The sequence below is a fragment of the Dendrobates tinctorius genome, unplaced genomic scaffold (assembly GCF_039654945.1).
Source record: "Dendrobates tinctorius isolate UK_male_01 unplaced genomic scaffold, ASM3965494v1 ptg000151l, whole genome shotgun sequence".
Taxonomy (NCBI): Eukaryota; Metazoa; Chordata; class Amphibia; order Anura; family Dendrobatidae; genus Dendrobates; species Dendrobates tinctorius.
Window position 1 is genome coordinate 1,235,868 of NW_027361818.1, and position 20,048 is coordinate 1,255,915.

Genomic DNA, 20,048 nt, shown 5'->3' on the forward strand with positions numbered 1-20,048 from the left:
AAGGAGTGGTCTGAGATCAAAGAGTAGAAGGAGATGAATGGATTGTATATTGAGAAACGCAGAGATTTTGTTGACCACATGTTTCTCATGGTTAAAATTGTCTTTGGTTTCCACACACTGTCAGGGAATTAATCTGCATTGTTTTATTATTCCCAGCGTCTACTATATTTTCTTTTCACTAATCTTTCATGTGCAAAATCCAATCTTTTCAAAGCTAAAACAATAAACTGTGAACACAATTTCATCCAACATGAAGATTTCAAGTCCATCGTCTTAAAAATGCAGCCATCAAAATAGTGATTTTGTTGACCACATGTTTCTCATGCTTAAAATTGTGGTTGGACACCGCGCACTGCCAGGGAATTAATCTGCATTTTTTTTATTATTCCCAACTTTTACTATATTTTCTTTTCACTAATCTTTCATAAGCAAAATCCAATCTTTTCAAAACTAATACAATAAACTGAACATGATTTCATCCAACATGAAGATTTCAAGTCCATCGTCTTAAAAATGCAGCCATCAAAATATATGGCATTGCTGATGGTTCTCAGTTGTCTTTTTGGAACCAGTTTAGAATCATAGAATCATAGAATCATAGAATCATAGAATCGTAGAGTTGGAAGGGACCTCCTGGGCCATCTGGTCCAACCCCCTGCTCAAAGCAGGATTCGCTAAAGTTTAAATACTTTAATTGACATTTTATTGCTGAAAGAAATTTGGTGTAGAGGATTTCCAGCTATCAATACATAGATTTCTATTATCTGCAAATGATGTAATCAATATCATGGGAAACATCTAGTAATATTTCTTTAAGCTTTCATACTTGTTAATTTCATTCTTGAGACAGATTTCGACTCAAATATATTTAGTTGTCCCATTTTCATATGTCTTGGCCCATTTTAATAATATACTGTATATATTATTTTACTCTTTTCGAGAAGGTTCAAAGATTTGACCAAGTAAAATACTGCACTGTGAACAGGATTTGAACCTGTGTGGGGATTTGCGGCCATCACAGCCAATTATAGGCTCACCTTATCAGATGTGTTTGCCATGTGAACACAGAGAACAGCCTGTGAAAAGATTTTGGCCTAAATTCGCATGAATATCTATTGTAGGGTACAGCCATGAGCAAGAGAACTTGACTGACTTACTGAATAGAAAGGAGTGGTCTGAGATTAAAGAGTAGAAGGAGATGAATGGATTGTATATTGAGAAACGCAGAGATTTTGTTGACCACGTGTTTCTGGTTAAAATTGTCTTTGGTTTCCGCACACTGTCAGGGAATTAATCTATATTGTTTTATTATTCCCAGCTTTTACTATATTTTCTTTTCACTAATCTTTCATGTGCAAAATCCAATCTTTTCAAAGGTAAAACAATAAACTGTGAACACGATTTCATCCAACATGAAGATTTCAAGTCCATCGTCTTAAAAATGCAGCCATCAAAATATATGGCATTGCTGATGGTTCTCAGTTGTCTTTTTGGAACCAGTTTAAATACTTTAATTGACATTTTATTGCTGAAAGATATTTGGTGTAGAGGATTTCCAGCTATCAATACATAGATTTCTATTATCTGCAAATGATGTCATCAATATCATGGGAAACATCTAGTAATATTTCTTTAAGTTTTCATACTTGTTAATTTAATTCTTGAGACAGATTTCGACTCAAACATATTTAGTTGTCCCATTTTCATATGTCTTGGCCCATTTTAATAATATACTGTATATATTATTTTACTCTTTCCGAGAAGGTCCAAAGTTTTGACAAAGTAAAACATTGCACTGTGATCAGGATTTGAACCTGTGTGGGGATTTGCGGCCATCACAGCCAATTATAGGCTCACTTTATCAGATGTGTTTGCCATGTGAATACAGAGAACAGCCTGTGAGAAGATTTTGGCCTAAAGGGCCTTTTACACTAAGCAACGCACCAGCGATAACGATAGCGATCCAACCAGGCATAGATCGCTGTTGTGTCGTTACGTGATCGCTAGATAGCTTTCAAACAGTCCACTCTCGTCAACGACTCTAGAGAGATCAGCGATCTGCATAGCGACCTCGTTGCTCGTTGAGTACCTTTCACATTACTAAACAAAAAACGATTCAGACCTCGGTGGGCGTGCTTCAGCGTTTAATTTACAACGCCCCCCAATGCGCCGATTGGTGGTCACCGCTGCGCTGTCATTGGCCGGCGGCGTCATTAAAGAGGACGTAATAGCGTTACAGTTTAAATCTCTGGAGCGCCGTGGTTAGCTTCTAAACCAGCATTTTTCTCCCTAGAGACAAAAGTGCATTTTTGGTTAGATTTCGCTATTCGTCCTTCAGCAACCCTCTTGAAGAATCATCATCGTTGGTTTTTTTCAAATACCTGAGGCGTTCCAGCGTTGTCTTTTATAGCTTTTTTGTCAGATACATTTCGCACATTGTCAGCGCTGTAAAGACCAATAGGGAAGAGGAGGCGTGGCCGGTAAGTCACGCCTGTGTCGCTGAGCCATGCGTCGTTATTGACGTCGCTCATCGTTTTTAAAGCTTCAAACACAACGATAATTACTGAACAGCGGGACGTCAGTGATGGAAAAATGTACCTGCACATTCGAGCACGATCAGCGATAGCCGACGGGGGGTCCGGTCGCTGCTACCTTTCACACTTAACGAGATCGCTAGCGTGATCACTGTCGCGTCACAATATCGGTGTCGCTTGAGCGATATCACTAGCGATCTCGCTTAGTGTAAAACCCCCTTTAGTTCGCATGAATATCTATTTAGGATACAGCCATGAGCAAGAGAACTTGACTGACTTACTGAAGAGAAAGGAGTGGTCTGAGATCAAAGAGTAGAAGGAGATGAATGGATTGTATATTGAGAAACACAGAGATTTTGTTGACCACATGTTTCTCATGGTTAAAATTGTCTTTGGTTTCCACACACTGTCAGGGAATTAATCTGCATTGTTTTATTATTCCCAGCGTCTACTATATTTTCTTTTCACTAATCTTTCATGTGCAAAATCCAATCTTTTCAAAGGTAAAACAATAAACTGTGAACACGATTTCATCCAACATGAAGATTTCAAGTCCATCGTCTTAAAAATGCAGTCATCAAGATAGTGATTTTGTTGACCACATGTTTCTCATGCTTAAAATTGTGGTTGGACACCGCGCACTGCCAGGGAATTAATCTGCATTTTTTTTATTATTCCCAACTTTTACTATATTTTCTTTTCACTATTCTTTCATAAGCAAAATCCAATCTTTTCAAAACTGATACAATAACTGAACATGATTTCATCCAACATCAAGATTTCAAGTCCATTGTCTTAAAAATGCAGCCATCAAAATATATGGCATTGCTGATGGTTCTCAGTTGTCTTTTTGGAACCAGTTTAAATACTTTAATTGACATTTTATTGCTGAAAGAAATTTGGTGTAGAGGATTTCCAGCTATCAATACATAGATTTCTATTATCTGCAAATGATGTCATCAATATCATGGGAAACATCTAGTAATATTTCTTTAAGTTTTCATACTTGTTAATTTCATTCTTGAGACAGATTTCGACTCAAATATATTTAATTGTCCCATTTTCATATGTCTTGGCCCATTTTAATAATATACTGTATATATTATTTTACTCTTTTCGAGAAGGTCCAAAGTTTTGACCAAGTAAAACACTGCACAGTGAACAGGATTTGAACCTGTGTGGGGATTTGCGGCCATCACAGCCAATTATAGGCTCACCTTATCAGATGTGTTTGCCATGTGAACACAGAGAACAGCCTGTGAAAAGATTTTGGCCTAAATTCGCATGAATATCTATTGTAGGATACAGCCATGAGCAAGAGAACTTGACTGACTTACTGAATAGAAAGGAGTGGTCTGAGATTAAAGAGTAGAAGGAGATGAGTGGATTGTATATTGAGAAACGCAGAGATTTTGTTGACCACGTGTTTCTCATGGTTAAAATTGTCTTTGGTTTCCGCACACTGTCAGGGAATTAATCTGTATTGTTTTATTATTCCCAGCTTTTAATATATTTTCTTTTCACTAATCTTTCATGTGCAAAATCCAATCTTTTCAAAGGTAAAACAATAAACTGTGAACACGATTTCATCCAACATGAAGATTTCAAGTCCATCGTCTTAAAAATGCAGCCATCAAAATATATGGCTTTGCTGATGGTTATCAGTTGTCTTTTTGGAACCAGTTTAAATACTTTCATTGACTTTTTATTGCTGAAAGAAATTTGGTGTAGAGGATTTCCAGCAACCAATACATAGATTTCTATTATCTGCAAATGATGTCATCAATATCATGGGAAACATCGAGTAATATTTCTTGGAGTTTTCATACTGCTAAATCTCATTCTTGAGGCAGATTTTGAGTCAAACATGTTAAGTTGTCCCATTTTCATATCACTTGGCCCGTTTTAATAATATACTGTATATATTATTTTACTCTTTTCGAGAAGGTCCAAAGTTTTGACCAAGTAAAACAGTGCACTGTGATCAGGATTTGAACCTGTGTGGGGATTTGCGGCCATCACAGCCAATTATAGGCTCACTTTATCAGATGTGTTTGCCATGTGAATACAGAGAACAGCCTGTGAAAAGATTTTGGCCTAAATTCGCATGAATATCTATTGTAGGATACAGCCATGAGCATGAAAACTAGACTGACTTACTGAAGAGAAAGAAGTGGTCTGAGATCAAAGAGTAGAAGGAGATAAATGGATTGTATATTAAGAAACGCAGTGATTTTGTTGACCACATGTTTCTCATGCTTAAAATTGTGGTTGGACACCGCGCACTGCCAGGGAATTAATCTGCATTTTTTTTATTATTCCCAACTTTTACTATATTTTCTTTTCACTAATCTTTCATAAGCAAAATCCAATATTTTCAAAACTAATACAATAAACTGAACATGATTTCATCCAACATGAAGATTTCAAGTCCATCGTCTTAAAAATGCAGCCATCAAAATATATGTCATTGCTGATGGTTCTCAGTTGTCTTTTTGGAACCAGTTTAAATAATTTAATTGACATTTTATTGCTGAAAGAAATCTGGTGTAGAGGATTTCCAGCTATCAATACATAGATTTCTATTATCTGCAAATGATGTAATCAATATCATGGGAAACATCTAGTAATATTTCTTTAAGTTTTCATACTTGTTGATTTCATTCTTGAGACAGATTTCGACTCAAATATATTTAGTTGTCCCATTTTCATATGTCTTGGACCATTTTAATAATATACTGTATATATTAATTTACTCTTTTCGAGAAGGTCCAAAGTTTTGACCAAGTAAAATACTGCACTGTTAACAGGATTTGAACCTGTGTGGGGATTTGCGGCCATCACAGCCAATTATAGGCTCACCTTATCAGATGTGTTTGCCATGTGAACACAGAGAACAGCCTGTGAAAAGATTTTGGCCTAAATTCGCATGAATATCTATTGTATGATACAGCCATGAGCAAGAGAACTTGACTGACTTACTGAAGAGAAAGGAGTGGTCTGAGATTAAAGAGTAGAAGGAGATGAATGGATTGTATATTGAGAAACGCAGAGATTTTGTTGACCACGTGTTTCTCATGGTTAAAATTGTCTTTGGTTTCCGCACACTGTCAGGGAATTAATCTGCATTGTTTTATTATTCCCAGCTTTTACTATATTTTCTTTTCACTAATCTTTCATGTGCAAATTCCAATCTTTTCAAAGGTAAAACAATAAACTGTGAACACGATTTCATCCAACATGTAGATTTCAAGTCCATCGTCTTAAAAATGTAGCCATCAAAATATATGGCATTGCTGATGGTTCTCAGTTGTCTTTTTGGAACCAGTTTAAATACTTTCATTGACTTTTTATTGCTGAAAGAAATTTGGTGTAGGGGATTTCCAGCAACCAATACATAGATTTCTATTATCTGCAAATGATGTCATCAATACCATGGGAAACATCGAGTAATATTTCTTGGAGTTTTCATACTGCTAAATATCATTCTTGAGGCAGATTTCGAGTCAAACATGTTAAGTTGTCCCATTTTCATATCACTTGGCCCGTTTTAATAATATACTGTATATATTATTTTACTCTTTTCGAGAAGGTCCAAAGTTTTGACCAAGTAAAACACTGCGCTGTGAACAGGATTTGAACCTTTGCGGGGATACCCCATTGGATTTCAAGACGAACACCTTAACCACTAGGCCATCACAGCCAACTGTTGAATAATCTATCAGATGTTTTTGCCATGTGCGCACAGAGGGAGAGCCAGTGAGAAGATTTTGGTCTAAGTTCACCTGAATCTCTACTGAACTACACAGCCATGAGCATGAAAACGTAGACTGACTTACTGAAGAGAAAGAAGTGGTCTGAGATCAAAGAGTAGAAGGAGATAAATGGATTGTATATTAAGAAACGCAGTGATTTTGTTGACCACATGTTTCTCATGCTTAAAATTGTGGTTGGACACCGCGCACTGTCAGGGAATTAATCTGCATTTTTTTATTATTCCCAACTTTTACTATATTTTCCTTTCAATAATCTTTCATAAGCAAAATCCAATCTTTTCAAAACTAATACAATAAACTGAACATGATTTCATCCAACATGAAGATTTCAAGTCCATCGTCTTAAAAATGCAGCCATCAAAATATATGGCATTGCTGATGGTTCTCAGTTGTCTTTTTGGAACCAGTTTAAATACTTTAATTGACATTTTATTGCTGAAAGAAATTTGGTGTAGAGGATTTCCAGCTATCAATACATAGATTTCTATTATCTGCAAATGATGTCATCAATATCATGGGAAACATCTAGTAATATTTCTTTAAGATTTCATACTTGTTAATTTCATTCTTGAGACAGATTTCGACTCAAATATATTTAGTTGTCCCATTTTCATATGTCTTGGCCCATTTTAATAATATACTGTATATATTATTTTACTCTTTTCGAGAAGGTCAAAAGTTTTGACCAAGTAAAACACTGCACTGTGAACAGGATTTGAACCTGTGTGGGGATTTGCGGCCATCACAGCCAATTATAGGCTAACCTTATCAGATGTGTTTGCCATGTGAACACAGAGAACAGCCTGTGAAAAGATTTTGGCCTAAATTCGCATGAATATCTATTGTAGGATACAGCCATGAGCAAGAGAACTTGACTGACTTACTGAAGAGAAAGGAGTGGTCTGAGATTAAAGAGTAGAAGGAGATGAATGGATTGTATATTGAGAAACGCAGAGATTTTGTTGACCACGTGTTTCTCATGGTTAAAATTGTCTTTGGTTTCCGCACACTGTCAGAGAATTAATCTGTATTGTTTTATTATTCCCAGCTTTTACTATATTTTCTTTTCACTAATCTTTCATGTGCAAAATCCAATCTTTTCAAAGGTAAAACAATAAACTGTGAACACGATTTCATCCAACATGAAGATTTCAAGTCCATCATCTTAAAAATGCAGCCATCAAAATATATGGCATTGCTGATGGTTCCCAGTTGTTTTTTGGAACCAGTTTAAATACTTTCATTGTCTTTTTATTGCTGAAAGAAATTTGGTGTAGAGGATTTCCAGCAACCGATACATAGATTTCTATTATCTGCAAATGATGTCACCAATATCATTGGTAACGCAGAGATTTTGTTGACAACATGTTTCTCATGGTTAAAATTGTCTTTGGTTTCCGCACACTGTCAGGGAATTAATCTGTATTGTTTTATTATTCCCAGCCTTTACTATATTTTCTTTTCACTAATCTTTCATGTGCAAAATCCAATCATTTCAAAGGTAAAACAAGAAATTGTGAACACGATTTCATCCAACATGAAGATTTCAAGTCCATCGTCTTAAAAATGCAGCCATCAAAATATATGGCATTGCTGATGGTTCCCAGTTGTCTTTTTGGATCCAGTTTAAATACTTTCATTGTCTTTTTATTGCTGAAAGAAATTTGGTGTAGAGGATTTCCAGCAACCAATACATAGATTTCTATTATCTGCAAATGATGTCATCAATATCATGGGAAACATGGAGTAATATTTCTTGAAGTTTTCATACTGCTTAATTTCATTCTTGAGGCAGATTTTGAGTCAAACATTTGGAGTTGTCCCATTTTCATATCACTTGGCCCGTTTTAATAATATAGTGTATATATTATTTTACTCTTTTCGAGAAGGTCCAAAGTTTTGACCAAGTAAAACACTGCACTGTGAACAGGATTTGAACCTGTGCGGGGATACCCCATTGGATTTCGAGTCCAACGCCTTAACCACTCGGCCATCACAGCCAACTGTTGAATAATCTATCAGATGTTTTTGCCATGTGAGCACAGAGGGAGAGCCTGTGAGAAGATTTTGGTCTAAGTTCACCTGAATCTCTACTGAACTACAAAGCCATGAGCATGAAAACTAGACTGACTTACTGAAGAGAAAGAAGTGGTCTGAGATCAAAGAGTAGAAGGAGATAAATGGATTGTATATTAAGAAACGCAGTGATTTTGTTGACCACATGTTTCTCATGCTTAAAATTTTGGTTGGACACCGCGCACTGCCAGGGAATTAATCTGCATTTTTTTTATTATTCCCAACTTTTACTATATTTTCTTTTCACTAATCTTTCATAAGCAAAATCCAATCTTTTCAAAACTAATACAATAAACTGAACATGATTTCATCCAACATGAAGATTTCAAGTCCATCGTCTTAAAAATGCAGCCATCAAAATATATGGCATTGCTGATGGTTCTCAGCTGTCTTTTTGGAACCAGTTTAAATACTTTAATTGACATTTTATTGCTGAAAGAAATTTGGTGTAGAGGATTTCCAGCTATCAATACATAGATTTCTATTATCTGCAAATGATGTCATCAATATCATGGGAAACATCTAGTAATATTTCTTTAAGTTTTCATACTTGTTAATTTCATTCTTGAGACAGATTTCAACTCAAATATATTTAGTTGTCCCATTTTCATATGTCTTGGCCCATTTTAATAATATACTGTATATATTATTTTACTCTTTTCGAGAAGGTCCAAAGTTTTGACCAAGTAAAACACTGCACTGTGAACAGGATTTGAACCTGTGTGTGGATTTGCGGCCATCACAGCCAATTATAGGCTCACTTTATCAGATGTGTTTGCCATGTGAACACAGAGAACAGCCTGTGAAAACATTTTGGCCTAAATTCACATGAATATCTATTGTAGGATACATCCATGAGCAAGAGAACTTGACTGACTTACTGAAGAGAAAGTAGTGGTCTGAGATTAAAGAGTAGAAGGAGATGAATGAATTGTATATTGAGAAACGCAGAGATTTTGTTGACCACGTGTTTCTCATGGTTAAAATTGTCTTTGGTTTCCGCACACTGTCAGAGAATTAATCTGCATTGTTTTATTATTCCCTGCTTCTACTATATTTTCTTTTCACTAATCTTTCATTTGCAAAATCCAATCTTTTCAAAGGTAAAACAATAAACTGTGAACACGATTTCATCCAACATGAAGATTTCAAGTCCATCGTCTTAAAAATGCAGCCATCAAAATATATGGCATTGCTGATGGTTCTCAGTTGTCTTTTTGGAACCAGTTTAAAGACTTTCATTGACTTTTTATTGCTGAAAAAAATTTGGTGTAGGGGATTTCCAGCAACCAATACATAGATTTCTATTATCTGCAAATGATGTCATCAATATCATGGGAAACATCGAGTAATATTTCTTGGAGTTTTCATACTGATAAATCTCATTCTTGAGGCAGATTTCGAGTCAAACATGTTAAGTTGTCCCATTTTCATATCACTTGGCCCGTTTTAATAATATACTGTATATATTATTTTACTCTTTTCAAGAAGGTCCAAAGTTTTGACCAAGTAAAACACTGCGCTGTGAACAGGATTTGAACCTGTGCATTGGATTTCAAGTCCAACGCCTTAACCACTCGGCCATCACAGCCATCTGTTGTATAATTTATCAGATGTTTTTGCATGTGAGCAAAGAGGGAGAGCCAGTGAGAAGATTTTGGTCTAAGTTCACCTGAATCTCTACTGAACTACAAAGCCATGAGCATGAAAACTAGACTGACTTACTGAAGAGAAAGAAGTGGTCTGAGATCAAAGAGTAGAAGGAGATGAATGGATTGTATATTGAGAAACGCAGAGATTTTGTTGACCACGTGTTTCTCATGGTTAAAATTGTCTTTGGTTTCCGCACACTGTCAGGGAATTAATCTGTATTGTTTTATTATTCCCAGCTTTTACTATATTTTCTTTTCACTAATCTTTCATGTGCAAAATCCTATCTTTTCAAAGGTAAAACATTAAACTGTGAACACGATTTCATCCAACATGAAGATTTCAAGTCCATCGTCTTAAAAATGCAGCCATCAAAATATATGGCATTGCTGATGGTTCTCAGTTGTCTTTTTGGAACCAGTTTAAATACTTTAATTGACATTTTATTGCTGAAAGAAATTTGGTGTAGAGGATTTCCAGCTATCAATACATAGATTTCTATTATCTGCAAATGATGTCATCAATATCATGGGAAACATCTAGTAATATTTCTTTAAGTTTTCATACTTGTTGATTTCATTCTTGAGACAGGTTTCGACACAAATATATTTAGTTGTCCCATTTTCATATGTCTTGGCCCATTTTAATAATATACTGTATATATTATTTTACTCTTTTCGATAAGGTCCAAAGTTTTGACCAAGTAAAATATTGCACTGTGAACAGGATTTGAACCTGAGTGGGGATTTGCGGCCATCACAGCCAATTATAGGCTCACATTATCAGATGTGTTTGCCATGTGAACACAGAGAACAGCCTGTGAAAAGATTTTGGCCTAAATTCGCATCGATATCTACTGTAGGATACAGCCATGAGCAAGAGAACTTGACTGACTTACTGAATAGAAAGGAGTGGTCTGAGATTAAAGAGTAGAAGGAGATGAATGGATTGTATATTGAGAAACGCAGAGATTTTGTTGACCACGTGTTTCTCATGGTTAAAATTGTCTTTGGTTTCCGCACACTGTCAGGGAATTAATCTGTATTGTTTTATTATTCCCAGCTTTTACTATATTTTCTTTTCACTAATCTTTCATGTGCAAAATCCTATCTTTTCAAAGGTAAAACAATAAACTGTGAACACGATTTCATCCAACATGAAGATTTCAAGTCCATCGTCTTAAAAATGCAGCCATCAAAATAGTGATTTTGTTGACCACATGTTTCTCATGCTTAAAATTGTGGTTGGACACCGCGCACTGCCAGGGAATTAATCTGCATTTTTTTTATTATTCCCACCTTTTACTATATTTTCTTTTCACTAATCTTTCATAAGCAAAATGCAATCTTTTCAAAACTGATACAATAAACTGAACATGATTTCATCCAACATCAAGATTCAAGTCCATCGTCTTAAAAATGCAGCCATCAAAATATATGGCATTGCTGATGGTTCTCAGTTGTCTTTTTGGAACCAGTTTAAATACTTTAATTGACATTTTATTGCTGAAAGAAATTTGGTGTAGAGGATTTCCAGCTATCAATACATAGATTTCTATTATCTGCAAATGATGTCATCAATATCATGGGAAACATCTAGTAATATTTCTTTAAGTTTTCATACTTGTTAATTTCATTCTTGAGACAGATTTCGACTCAAATATATTTAATTGTCCCATTTTCATATGTCTTGGCCCATTTTAATAATATACTGTATATATTATTTTACTCTTTTCGAGAAGGTCCAAAGTTTTGACCAAGTAAAACACTGCACTGTGAACAGGATTTGAACCTGTGTGGGGATTTGCGGCCATCACAGCCAATTATAGGCTCACCTTATCAGATGTGTTTGCCATGTGAACACAGAGAACAGCCTGTGAAAAGATTTTGGCCTAAATTCGCATGAATATCTATTGTAGGATACAGCCATGAGCAAGAGAACTTGACTGACTTACTGAATAGAAAGGAGTGGTCTGAGATTAAAAAGTAGAAGGAGATGAGTGGATTGTATATTGAGAAACGCAGAGATTTTGTTGACCACGTGTTTCTCATGGTTAAAATCGTCTTTGGTTTCCGCACACTGTCAGGGAATTAATCTGTATTGTTTTATTATTCCCAGCTTTTACTATATTTTCTTTTCACTAATCTTTCATGTGCAAAATCCAATCTTTTCAAAGGTAAAACAATAAACTGTGAACACGATTTCATCCAACATGAAGATTTCAAGTCCATCGTCTTAAAAATGCAGCCATCAAAATATATGGCATTGCTGATGGTTCTCAGTTGTCTTTTTGGAACCAGTTTAAATACTTTCATTGACTTTTTATTGCTGAAAGAAATTTGGTGTAGAGGATTTCCAGCAACCAATACATAGATTTATATTATCTGCAAATGATGTCATCAATATCATTGGAAACATCGAGTAATATTTCTTGGCGTTTTCATACTGCTAAATCTCATTCTTGAGGCAGATTTCAAGTCAAACATGTTAATTTGTCCCTTTTTCATATCACTTGGCCCGTTTTAATAATATACTGTATATATTATTTTACTCTTTTCGAGAAGGTCCAAAGTTTTGACCAAGTAAAACACAGCGCTGTGAACAGGATTTGAACCTGTGCGGGGATACCCCATTGGATTTCGAGTCCAACGCCTTAACCACTCGGCCATCACAGCCAACTGTTGAATAATCTATCAGATGTTTTTGCCATGTGAGCACAGAGGGAGAGCCTGTGAGAAGATTTTGGTCTAAGTTCACCTGAATCTCTACTGAACTACAAAGCCATGAGCATGAAAACTAGACTGACTTACTGAAGAGAAAGAAGTGGTCTGAGATCAAAGAGTAGAAGGAGATAAATGGATTGTATATTAAGAAACACAGTGATTTTGTTGACCACATGTTTCTCATGCTTAAAATTGTGGTTGGACACCGTGCACTGCCAGGGAATTAATCTGCATTTTTTTTATTATTCCCAACTTTTACTACATTTTCTTTTCACTAATCTTTCATAAGCAAAATCCAATCTTTTCAAAACTAATACAATAAACTGAACATTATTTCATCCAACATGAAGATTTCAAGTCCATCGTCTTAAAAATGCAGCCATCAAAATATATGGCATTGCTGATGGTTCTCAGTTGTCTTTTTGGAACAAGTTTAAATACTTTAATTGACATTTTATTGCTGAAAGATATTTGGTGTAGAGGATTTCCAGCTATCAATACATAGATTTCTATTATCTGCAAATGATGTCATCAATATCATGGGAAACATCTAGTAATATTTCTTTAAGTTTTCATACTTGTTAATTTCATTCTTGAGACAGATTTCGACTCAAACATATTTAGTTGTCCCATTTTCATATGTCTTGGCCCATTTTAATAATATACTGTATATATTATTTTACTCTTTTCGAGAAGGTCCAAAGTTTTGACCAAGTAAAACATTGCACTGTGATCAGGATTTGAACGTGTGTGGGGATTTGCGGCCATCACAGCCAATTATAGGCTCACTTTATCAGATGTGTTTGCCATGTGAACACAGAGAACAGCCTGTGAGAAGATTTTGGCCTAAGTTCGCATGAATATCTATTTAGGATACAGCCATGAGCAAGAGAACTTGACTGACTTACTGAAGAGAAAGGAGTGGTCTGAGATCAAAGAGTAGAATGGATTGTATATTGGATTGGATTGAATGAATGGATTGTATATTGAGAAACGCAGAGATTTTGTTGACCACATGTTTCTCATGGTTAAAATTGTCTTTGGTTTCCACACACTGTCAGGGAATTAATCTGCATTGTTTTATTATTCCCAGCGTCTACTATATTTTCTTTTCACTAATCTTTCATGTGCAAAATCCAATCTTTTCAAAGGTAAAACAATAAACTGTGAACACGATTTCATCCAACATGAAGATTTCAAGTCCATCGTCTTAAAAATGCAGCCATCAAAATAGTGATTTTGTTGACCACATGTTTCTCATGCTTAAAATTGTGGTTGGACACGGCGCACTGCCAGGGAATTAATCTGCATTTTTTTTATTATTCCCAACTTTTACTATATTTTCTTTTCACTAATCTTTCATAAGCAAAATGCAATCTTTTCAAAACTGATACAATAAACTGAACATGATTTCATCCAACATCAAGATTCAAGTCCATCGTCTTAAAAATGCAGCCATCAAAATATATGGCATTGCTGATGGTTCTCAGTTGTCTTTTTGGAACCAGTTTAAATACTTTAATTGACATTTTATTGCTGAAAGAAATTTGGTGTAGAGGATTTCCAGCTATCAATACATAGATTTCTATTATCTGCAAATGATGTCATCAATATCATGGGAAACATCTAGTAGTATTTCTTTAAGTTTTCATACTTGTTAATTTCATTCTTGAGACAGATTTCGACTCAAATATATTTAATTGTCCCATTTTCATATGTCTTGGCCCATTTTAATAATATACTGTATATATTATTTTACTCTTTTCGAGAAGGTCCAAAGTTTTGACCAAGTAAAACACTGCACTGTGAACAGGATTTGAACCTGTGTGGGGATTTGCGACCATCACAGCCAATTATAGGCTCACCTTATCAGATGTGTTTGCCATGTGAACACAGAGAACAGCCTGTGAAAAGATTTTGGCCTAAATTCGCATGAATATCTATTGTAGGATACAGCCATGAGCAAGAGAACTTGACTGACTTACTGAATAGAAAGGAGTGGTCTGAGATTAAAAAGTAGAAGGAGATGAGTGGATTGTATATTGAGAAACGCAGAGATTTTGTTGACCACGTGTTTCTCATGGTTAAAATCGTCTTTGGTTTCCGCACACTGTCAGGGAATTAATCTGTATTGTTTTATTATTCCCAGCTTTTACTATATTTTCTTTTCACTAATCTTTCATGTGCAAAATCCAATCTTTTCAAAGGTAAAACAATAAACTGTGAACACGATTTCATCCAACATGAAGATTTCAAGTCCATCGTCTTAAAAATGCAGCCATCAAAATATATGGCATTGCTGATGGTTCTCAGTTGTCTTTTTGGAACCAGTTTAAATACTTTCATTGACTTTTTATTGCTGAAAGAAATTTGGTGTAGAGGATTTCCAGCAACCAATACATAGATTTCTATTATCTGCAAATGATGTCATCAATATCATGGGAGACATCGAGTAATATTTCTTGGAGTTTTCATACTGCTAAATCTCATTCTTGAGGCAGATTTCGAGTCAAACATGTTAAGTTGTCCCATTTTCATATCACTTGGCCCGTTTTAATAATATACTGTATATATTATTTTACTCTTTTAGAGAAGGTCCAAAGTTTTGACCAAGTAAAATACTAAGCTGTGAACAGGATTTGAACCTGTGCGGGGATACCCCATTGGATTTCAAGTCCAACACCTTAACCACTCGGCCATCACAGCCAACTGTTGCATAATCTATCAGATGTTTTTGCCATGTGAGCACAGAGGGAGAGCCTGTGAGAAGATTTTGGTCTAAGTTCACCTGAATCTCTACTGAACTACAAAGCCATGAGCATGAAAACTAGACTGACTTACTGAAGAGAAAGAAGTGGTCTGAGATCAATGAGTAGAAGGAGATAAATGGATTGTATAATAAGAAACGCAGTGATTTTGTTGACCACATGTTTCTCATCGTTAAAATTGTGGTTGGACACCGCGCACTGCCAGGGAATTAATCTGCATTTTTTTTATTATTCCCAACTTTTACTATATTTTCTTTTCACTAATCTTTGATAAGCAAAATCCAATCTTTTCAAAACTAATACAATAAACTGAACATGATTTCATCCAACATGAAGATTTCAAGTCCATCGTCTTAAAAATGCAGCCATCAAAATATATGGCATTGCTGATGGTTCTCAGTTGTCTTTTTGGAACCAGTTTAAATACTTTAATTGACATTTTATTGCTGAAAGATATTTGGTGTAGAGGATTTCCAGCTATCAATACATAGATTTCTATTATCTGCAAATGATGTCATCAATATCATGGGAAACATCTAGTAATATTTCTTTAAGTTTTCATACTTGTTAATTTCATTCTTGAGACAGATTTCGACTCAAACATATTTAGTTGTCCCATTTTCATATCACTTGGCCCGTTTTAATAATATACTGTATATATTATTTTACTCTTTTCGAGAAGGTCCAAAGTTTTGACCAAGTAAAACACTGCACTGTGAACAGGATTTGAACCTGTGTGGGGATTTGCGGCCATCACAGCCAATTATAGGCTCACCTTATCAGATGTGTTTGCCATGTGAACACAGAGAACAGCCTGTGAAAAGATTTTGGCCTAAATTCGCATGAATATCTATTGTAGGATACAGCCATGAGCAAGAGAACTTGACTGACTTACTGAATAGAAAGGAGTGGTCTGAGATTAAAAAGTAGAAGGAGATGAGTGGATTGTATATTGAGAAACGCAGAGATTTTGTTGACCACGTGTTTCTCATGGTTAAAATCGTCTTTGGTTTCCGCACACTGTCAGGGAATTAATCTGTATTGTTTTATTATTCCCAGCTTTTACTATATTTTCTTTTCACTAATCTTTCATGTGCAAAATCCAATCTTTTCAAAGGTAAAACAATAAACTGTGAACACGATTTCATCCAACATGAAGATTTCAAGTCCATCGTCTTAAAAATGCAGCCATCAAAATATATGGCATTGCTGATGGTTCTCAGTTGTCTTTTTGGAACCAGTTTAAATACTTTCATTGACTTTTTATTGCTGAAAGAAATTTGGTGTAGAGGATTTCCAGCAACCAATACATAGATTTATATTATCTGCAAATGATGTCATCAATATCATTGGAAACATCGAGTAATATTTCTTGGCGTTTTCATACTGCTAAATCTCATTCTTGAGGCAGATTTCAAGTCAAACATGTTAATTTGTCCCTTTTTCATATCACTTGGCCCGTTTTAATAATATACTGTATATATTATTTTACTCTTTTCGAGAAGGTCCAAAGTTTTGACCAAGTAAAACACAGCGCTGTGAACAGGATTTGAACCTGTGCGGGGATACCCCATTGGATTTCGAGTCCAACGCCTTAACCACTCGGCCATCACAGCCAACTGTTGAATAATCTATCAGATGTTTTTGCCATGTGAGCACAGAGGGAGAGCCTGTGAGAAGATTTTGGTCTAAGTTCACCTGAATCTCTACTGAACTACAAAGCCATGAGCATGAAAACTAGACTGACTTACTGAAGAGAAAGAAGTGGTCTGAGATCAAAGAGTAGAAGGAGATAAATGGATTGTATATTAAGAAACGCAGTGATTTTGTTGACCACATGTTTCTCATGCTTAAAATTGTGGTTGGACACCGCGCACTGCCAGGGAATTAATCTGCATTTTTTTTATTATTCCCAACTTTTACTATATTTTCTTTTCACTAATCTTTCATAAGCAAAATCCAATCTTTTCAAAACTAATACAATAAACTGAACATGATTTCATCCAACATGAAGATTTCAAGTCCATCGTCTTAAAAATGCAGCCATCAAAATATATGGCATTGCTGATGGTTCTCAGTTGTCTTTTTGGAACCAGTTTAAATACTTTAATTGACATTTTATTGCTGAAAGATATTTGGTGTAGAGGATTTCCAGCTATCAATACATAGATTTCTATTATCTGCAAATGATGTCATCAATATCATGGGAAACATCTAGTAATATTTCTTTAAGCTTTCATACTTGTTAATTTCATTCTTGAGACAGATTTCGACTCAGATATATTTAGTTGTCCCATTTTCATATGTCTTGGCCCATTTTAATAATATACTGTATATATTATTTTACTCTTTTCGAGAAGGTCCAAAGATTTGACCAAGTAAAATACTGCACTGTGAACAGGATTTGAACCTGTGTGGGGATTTGCGGCCATCAAAGCCAATTATAGGCTCACCTTATCAGATGTGTTTGCCATGTGAACACAGAGAACAGCCTGTGAAAAGATTTTGGCCTAAATTCGCATGAATATCTATTGTAGGATACAGCCATGAGCAAGAGAACTTGACTGACTTACTGAATAGAAAGGAGTGGTCTGAGATTAACGAGTAGAAGGAGATGAATGGATTGTATATTGAGAAACGCAGAGATTTTGTTGACCACGTGTTTCTCATGGTTAAAATTGTCTTTGGTTTCCGCACACTGTCAGGGAATTAATCTGTATTGTTTTATTATTCCCAGCTTTTACTATATTTTCTTTTCACTAATCTTTCATGTGCAAAATCCAATCTTTTCAAAGGTAAAACAATAAACTGTGAACACGATTTCATCCAACATGAAGATTTCAAGTCCATCGTCTTAAAAATGCAGCCATCAAAATATATGGCATTGCTGATGGTTCTCAGTTGTCTTTTTGGAACCAGTTTAAATACTTTCATTGACTTTTTATTGCTGAAAGAAATTTGGTGTAGAGGATTTCCAGCAACCAATACATAGATTTCTATTATCTGCAAATGATGTCATCAATATCATGGGAAACATCGAGTAATATTTCTTGGCGTTTTCATACTGCTAAATCTCATTCTTGAGGCAGGTTTCGAGTCAAACATGTTAAGTTGTCCCATTCTCATATCACTTGGCCCGTTTTAATAATATACTGTATATATTATTTTACTCTTTTCGAGAAGGTCTAAAGTTTTGACCAAGTAAAACACTGCGCTGTGAACAGGATTTGAACCTGTGTGGGGATTTGCGGCCATCACAGCCAATTATAGGCTCACCTTATCAGATGTGTTTGCTATGTGAACACAGAGAACAGCCTGTGAAAAGATTTTGGCCTAAATTCGCATGAATATCTATTGTAGGATACAGCCATGAGCATGAAAACTAGACTGACTTACTGAAGAGAAAGAAGTGGTCTGAGATCAAAGAGTAGAAGGAGATAAATGGATTGTATATTAAGAAACGCAGTGATTTTGTTGACCACATGTTTCTCTTGCTTAAAATTGTGGTTGGACACCGTGCACTGCCAGGGAATTAACCTGCATTTTTTTTATTATTCCCAACTTTTACTATATTTTCTTTTCACTAATCTTTCATAAGCAAAATCCAATCTTTTCAAAACTAATACAATAAACTGAACATGATTTCATCCAACATGAAGATTTCAAGTCCATCGTCTTAAAAATGCAGCCATCAAAATATATGGCATTGCTGATGGTTCTCAGTTGTCTTTTTGGAACCAGTTTAAATACTTTAATTGACATTTTATTGCTGAAAGAAATTTGGTGTAGAGGATTTCCAGCTATCAATACATAGATTTCTGTTATCTGCAAATGATGTCATCAATATCATGGGAAACATCTAGTAATATTTCTTTAAGTTTTCATACTTGTTGATTTCATTCTTGAGACAGATTTCGACTCAAATATATTTAGTTGTCCCATTTTCATATGTCTTGGCCCATTTTAATAATATACTGTATATATTATTTTAATGTTTTCGAGAAGGTCCAAAGTTTTGAACAAGTAAAACACTGCGCTGTGAACAGGATTTGAACCTGTGCAGGGATACCCCATTGGATTTCGAGTCCAACGCCTTAACCACTCGGCCATCACAGCCAACTGTTGAATAAACTATCAGATGTTTTTGCCATGTGAGCACAGAGGGAGAGCCTGTGAGAAGATTTTGGTCTAAGTTCACCTGAATCTCTACTGAACTACAAAGCCATGAGCATGAAAACTAGACTGACTTACTGAAGAGAAAGAAGTGGTCTGAGATCAAAGAGTAGAAGGAGATAAATGGATTGTATATTAAGAAACACAGTGATTTTGTTGACCACATGTTTCTCATGCTTAAAATTGTGGTTGGACACCGTGCACTGCCAGGGAATTAATCTGCATTTTTTTTATTATTCCCAACTTTTACTACATTTTCTTTTCACTAATCTTTCATAAGCAAAATCCAATCTTTTCAAAACTAATACAATAAACTGAACATTATTTCATCCAACATGAAGATTTCAA

General features: G+C 35.2%; 7 non-coding genes across 7 annotated transcripts; all 7 read right to left on the bottom strand.

Moving 5' to 3' along the window:
• Positions 1-6,155: 6,155 nt before the first annotated feature.
• Positions 6,156-6,237, bottom strand: TRNAS-UGA (transfer RNA serine (anticodon UGA)). The gene has a single exon. It is a non-coding gene; the product is annotated as a tRNA-Ser (tRNA).
• Positions 6,238-8,228: 1,991 nt separating this feature from the next.
• TRNAS-CGA (transfer RNA serine (anticodon CGA)) lies at positions 8,229-8,310 on the bottom strand. Its single transcript has one exon. It is a non-coding gene; the product is annotated as a tRNA-Ser (tRNA).
• A 1,596-nt stretch (positions 8,311-9,906) lies between these two features.
• Positions 9,907-9,977, bottom strand: TRNAS-UGA (transfer RNA serine (anticodon UGA)). Its single transcript has one exon. It is a non-coding gene; the product is annotated as a tRNA-Ser (tRNA).
• Positions 9,978-12,629: 2,652 nt separating this feature from the next.
• TRNAS-CGA (transfer RNA serine (anticodon CGA)) lies at positions 12,630-12,711 on the bottom strand. The gene has a single exon. It is a non-coding gene; the product is annotated as a tRNA-Ser (tRNA).
• A 2,672-nt stretch (positions 12,712-15,383) lies between these two features.
• On the bottom strand, positions 15,384-15,465 carry TRNAS-UGA (transfer RNA serine (anticodon UGA)). The gene has a single exon. It is a non-coding gene; the product is annotated as a tRNA-Ser (tRNA).
• A 1,596-nt stretch (positions 15,466-17,061) lies between these two features.
• Positions 17,062-17,143, bottom strand: TRNAS-CGA (transfer RNA serine (anticodon CGA)). Its single transcript has one exon. It is a non-coding gene; the product is annotated as a tRNA-Ser (tRNA).
• Positions 17,144-19,561: 2,418 nt separating this feature from the next.
• On the bottom strand, positions 19,562-19,643 carry TRNAS-CGA (transfer RNA serine (anticodon CGA)). Its single transcript has one exon. It is a non-coding gene; the product is annotated as a tRNA-Ser (tRNA).
• Positions 19,644-20,048: the final 405 nt, after the last annotated feature.